Source organism: Protopterus annectens, chromosome 14.part0, assembly GCF_019279795.1.
Source record: "Protopterus annectens isolate FY-2018-M chromosome 14.part0, PAN1.0, whole genome shotgun sequence".
NCBI classification, from domain to species: Eukaryota; Metazoa; Chordata; order Ceratodontiformes; family Protopteridae; genus Protopterus; species Protopterus annectens.
The window spans coordinates 676,729,129-676,735,608 of record NC_056748.1 but is presented as its reverse complement, the minus strand read 5'-3'; positions in this window follow the sequence as shown (position 1 = coordinate 676,735,608).

Here is a 6,480-nt window from a genome sequence, read left to right as displayed (position 1 = left end):
AGATGAAGCAGTCTCTTACTTCAGTGACAAATTCCTCACTATCCTTAACCTCCATGCCCCTAGTCGGACTAGTAGAACCAAGATCAACACTGCACCTTGGCTCACCAAAGAAACTAGGGGCAAAATTACATCAAGAAATAAAGCATGGGCCACCTACCGCACAACTAAAACCCAACCTGACCAACTCCTATTTAGGCAACTAAGAAATGAGGCAAAAAAATCCATAACAGTAGATAAAAAGAACTACTACTACTGCATACAACAAGTACACAAAACTAAACCTCAGAAATTCTGGACAGGAATAAATAGACTCCTCCACCCAGGACAAACCACCACCCCCAAACCCATCTGGCACCAATCAAAAAACTCCAGAAGACACGGCAAACTCCTTTAACTCCTTCTTTGCTGAAACCATCCAAATTTTAGCTAACCAACTCACACCCACAGGACTTAATCCTAACAAAACAAAGTCCAACACAATAGCCCCCTTCAAACTCCAACCTGTCCCCACCAAACTCATTAAGACCCTACTTAGTAAACTAAGACCCACCACCCTGGCTGCAGACCTCCTCCCAGCCGATTACTTACAACAAGCTGCAGAGGCCATCACATACCCTATCTCTGTCCTTATCAAGCAAACCATATCAGAAGCCGTTATCCCCAACATATGGAAAATCTCACATATCATACCACTATACAAGGGGAGCAGTTCTTCTGAACTGTCCAACTACAGGCCCATAGCTATTCTGTCTCCACTAGCTAAGATCATGGAGAAGTGCGTTCATATTCAACTCATGAAATATCTCACAGAGAACAAACTACTATCCAATTCGCAACATGGCTTTAGGCCCAATCACAGCACCACAACAGCTCTCCTCTCCTTCTCTGACACCATCAACCACAATTTTAACAATAACAATCTGTCCTCTGCCCTCTTCTTAGACCTATCCAAGGCCTTCGACATGGTGGATCACAAAATGCTAATGAACAGTTTGGAAGCCCAAAACTTAAATAAACAATGGTTTGAGTCCTACCTACAAGACAGGCAACAGGCAGTACTGTGGAAGGGTAAACTCTCCTCTCACCTCCCCATCAGACTTGGAGTCCCCCAGGGATCAATACTAGGTCCCCTTCCTTTTTCCATCTTTATAAATGAACTTGGTGCAGTCATTCCAGAGGCTACCTGCATTCAATATGCAGATGACTCAACCTTGATCTGCTCTGCCTCCTCCCCTACAAAACTTACCACAATAACCCAGAACACCTTCAACAAGGTTGAAAATTGGCTATTAAACCAATGATTAATACTAAATACCAACAAAACTAAGTTACTTCTCTTCACCCCAACAAATAGAACCAAATCACCATCATTAAACATAACAGCTAATAATGGCACCATCATCTCCCCAGTAACCCAAACTAAACTGTTGGGTGTCATGATCAAACCATAAAAACTATCAATTAGAAATTTGGCAACCTCTATAGGATCAGATCATTCCTAACCCCGCAAGCAAGAACTGCTATTGCCTGCTCCCATCTTCTATCAACCCTTCTCTATGCCTCCCCTCTCTTCTCCCACCTGAGTAAAACTGATCTCAAAAAATTGTCAACATGCTACAACCATATTGCTAGATTTGCAACTGGCACACCCTACCGGACCCACCACTGTCTGAACCTGAATCTCTTGGGCTGGCTGGAACTACACCAACTCCTCCAGCTCAACCAGCTCATAGTTGCCCATAAAATACTCCACCACCCAGACACTACTCCAGCCCTCAGAAACATAATCCGCCCTTATAGTAACAATCAAACACTCCGCTCATCCACCAAACTTCTAGTACTTATGACCAAATCAAACCACGCTGCAGGTGACTCCCTCTTTGCCAACTCTGTCAGTAAAAACTGGAACTCACTACCAGATGACATTACCCAAGAATCTTCGCCAACGTTATTTAAACACAAACTTAAAAGCCACCTTAAGTCACATTGGTTATGTCCCTGTACCAACCCTGACTAGTACCCCTTACACCCCCTCCACCTCACTTTAACTTCAAACAAATTACCCTAAGAGTCCATCCAAACAAGTTGATCAATCATACTAACTAATTTAGGTATTATTGCCTTAATAAAATATCCTAAACCCTAGGTAATAAGGTAACAATTACCTACTACCACAACTTAAAGTATGTCTCATGCCTCATGGATGGATGTATTCTGCTATACCTGTAATCAGCCTGTATGTTCTGTAACTGAAATTATTGTACTATCTATTTTTCTTTCTGTATTCACTGTTACTTAATGCTATCTACCTAAAATTTGTAAATTGTTATGTGTCTGGAGCTTTTCTCCCCGGGACTCCGCTGAAAATGGATATGTATCCAGGTGGACCATCCCGGTCAACAAATGTAAAATAAAAATAAATAAAATAAAATTTCATATAACAAAAAAAAAATGCAAATTATATGGTAATATTAGGGCTTTTTTGAAATCAGTTACATTCCTTGAGGTATTCAGGCACCTGTCGGGTTGACTGGAACCTGTTCCTAACAATGGAAAATACCTTTCTTCACGTCTTTTCTTCACCACTTCAATACAATTTTCATTAAAAAAACACTTCAGGATACCCCCTTTGTCCAATATCCCCTTTAACGTAAGGCATTCTTCTTTAAAATGCATTTCGTCATTAACCGTTCTTGCCAACCTCACACATTGGCCTTTAACTAATGCCCTTTTTTGATGGATCAGTTGATGATTCTCTGTAAGCTATCTATGTGGTTTAACTCTGCATATCCATCCATCTAAATCTTAAAGCTGAGGTGTTTTAACATAATTTAACATATTAGCTAACTATATGACATTTGAAAACTTGTAAATGTAATCGTATCAAAGTGGTGCACAAGGACCAAAATACTCCTGCCTAAAATTCTTACAGTATTTCTAAGACACTTGATTAATGTTTATCCCTTCTGTTCCTACCAACTACATTTAACCATTTCCTACCTCATCTCATTTTACTTTATCGCCCAACCACTTTTTCCACTCAAGTTATTCAAGAACTCCCTTCCCGTAACAACCTTCCCAACATAATTTACCTGACTTTATTCATTTTCATTCCTATTTTTGGCATCATCTTTCAGCAAATAATGGTTGTTCTAACCTTATAATAATCACATTTAACCCAGTGTTCTACTATTCAATTATTGCCTTCTTGTTTTATTGTTATATGACCCCATCATTTTTTTTCTCTAGTGCTTGCATATTACAATAATTTGATTTTACATGTGTTTTTTGTTTGTGTGACTAGGATTTTTCGATTTTTTAAGAATTCTTCTAAAAGGATGCTACTTGCTCAACCTGACTATCTAGGTAAACAAATGGAAAAACATGAATGAATAAACAAATAAACAAATCAACATTTACTATGTAAAAATCTGTACAATTTATTTTTTATTTTATTTTACATTTGTTGACCGGGATAGTCAGACTGGATACATGTCCATTTTCAGCGGAGGCCTTAGGAGAAAAGCTCCAACATACATCCAGAAAAATATTACATATAACAAGATAAGCGCCATTTACTTAATTTTGACAAGAAAGTTATACAGTCCTACAAATTATAGAACTAAATGAGATTATTAACAGATTCTGACTCAGCTACAGTTGTAAAGAAGTATTTTTAGCACACACTTTTAGAGTAGGGAGCTAGTCAGGACTAGAGCAGGGACATAACCAGTGTGATGTGAGATACAGTTTGAGACTTTTTTTGAATTGGGCTAAGGAGAGTTCTAAAGTAAGGTCAGCAGGGAGGGAGTTCCAATTTTTACGAAGTGATCTAAGGTTGCTATATGCGATGATAATATTTTTAAGTGCTGGTGTATTACCTAGTTGATTTAGTATTTTATATGCCATTATAAGCTGGTTATATTGAAGGAGGCTTGGCAGTTCTATCCATGTTTTAGATTGTGACAGTGGTGCATCCTGTACGCCATGCCAGTGGCAAATCTGGCAATGTGATTATAGCAGCTAGAGAGTTTGCTAAGATAAGATTTTCTCAGGTTAGTGAGCAAAGGGGAGAGAAGGTAGTCCTTTATAGCTAACCAAGTTTTTTATTAATAGTTTTAATGGTTTGATTGACATATATGCCAAATCTGAGGTTAACTATGATAACTCTTAGGAGTTTATAGGCATCTGGGAAGATGATGGTACCACTATTAGATTGTAAGGTGAAGGATAGGGCCAAGGACTTACAAGTGATGCATTCTTTTATATATCTCTTTCCTCATTCTTATCTGTTTGCTTTTCATCCATCCATCCCATATAGTCATCCTAAATACACAATTCTCTAAAAAAATTTATTTACATTGCATTCTTTCCTTCAACCCTCTTCCCCAGTCCTTTAAATATTGCCCTTTTCAACATCACCCCTATCATATGCAATCTCACATGTTGCTTCACCCATTTTTTTATGACACTTTTTACCTGTAATAATACCTTTTTTTTTAATTCTTCAGTTATTCCATTTGAAATCATACAGCCCAGCTCACCTGATCCTGGAGCATTCTGTTAATTAACTTCTTTCAAAACACATTCCATTTCCATTTTTGAAATATATTATATATTTTTTAGATCACTTTATGATTAATTAGATGATGCCATTTGTGTTTTGATAGGCTGGCTACATCTATCCATTTAAGTACTTGTGAATTGCTGATTATCTATACTTTGCATTGAAAAAGAGTTTGTATGGCTTCAAAGCTTTTTGTTTATTTACATATTAAAGTTCTTTACAGTTTGGGACATTTGGAATCTTGTTTTTTTTTCTCTTATTTGTTGCATATCTTTACTTTTGTGGTCCATTTAGTTAGTTTTTTGCTTGTTTGAATTATTGCACCATCTGTAAACTTTCCAGTCTCCCAAGTGTTGTACAGAATGCTACCGTGGCATAATTTAATTCATACATAATGATTCATGAAGAACTGCAGTGGTGGTGCTGTGGTAGCATTGTCGCCTCACAGTAAGATGTTGTCCTGTTCGATTCTCAGCTAGAGCGTCTTCTGTGTGGAGACATGTCTGAATGGGCGTACCTTAGTTGTAGGTTGTGCATCAAGGCTGGCAACTCGGCACGTAAAAATCTACTGCCAATCATTAGCAGACCGGAGTTCCACTGTGGCGACCCCTAACCGGGAAAAGCCGAAAGACACAACAACAACATTATGATTCATGACATACACTGCTGTTTATAATTCCATTTCAGGCAAAAAAAAAAAAAAAAATTAGTGTGACTGCTTTCCTAACAGTGATTATTGACCTCTCACTTCTCAGAAATCTATGCTATTACTCTGATTGGACTTTTTTGATATCTTATTTGCTTTTGAAAAGGCAGAAGCAATCATTGCATTCAAGCTATGTCAGAATTGCACTGATCCACCAGTCTTTAACCAGTTGTCACCTCAGAGAAACAGACTGGAATTTGCATCTTGGGTACAAAATCAGAGTGTTATAAATAACAATGAAGTATTCCTCCAGGTTCATTTGAGAGTTTTAGTTAAATCTTATTTATATTTTAATAAGTATTACCTAACAAAAACTGAGCATTTCTTAGTACCAAAGAATCTATTTATAATGCATATGCATTAGTCTCTTCAAATTTACATTATTACAGTGTACATTAATAGGAGTTCATAATGAAAACTAATGCTGTTTGCAAGCCATATAGAATGCAGCAGTGTGCATGCAGTCTGGAGTATCACACTGTCACCATGTAACACCAGTCCTGTGTTTTTTTATTCTTTGTCTTTCAATGACATATAACTCCATATATAAGTTTATAATAATTATCTATTAGGCCATGCATAGAACGGGTTCTTCTTGCATAAATGCATTTTTGTATTGGTAGTGCTTCTGTGTCATGAATAGCATGGCTAAAATGTAGTATAAATGGATTTATATTGAATAGAAATTGTAATGATCCCAAAGGCTTAGATTGGTGCTGAAAAATGTCTGTGGACAAGTCTAGATAACCAATTAATAAATAAATAAATAAACAAGCAAATGGATAAGTCACTATATAAATGAAACAATACATACATCAAACAAATAAATAATCAATCACTCAGTTAATTTGAAAACAAATCTGTAATTTTTCACATTGGCTATCGTATACCCACTTCTTAACACACAAGCTATTTTTTCAGGTATCTTAGAAATACTGCAAAAGTGGTGACCTCATCATTAGCAGGAACATGAGAGATTGCAGTTTCCTTTTTAGAGCTTCTAAGATAATACTGAAGACATTAGAAACTGGTTAGAGAATTGCTGTTCCATTCATTTTAAATAGATTCTCATGGGCAATCCAGAAAAGTCTGAGCTTGCTAATCTTTAAGTTTAAATCTTGGGTCAGTCATAACAAGCAGTCATCTTCTCAAAAAAAGGGATATTCTTCCTAATTTCTGTGCTAGATTTATTACGTTGCTTCTTTCA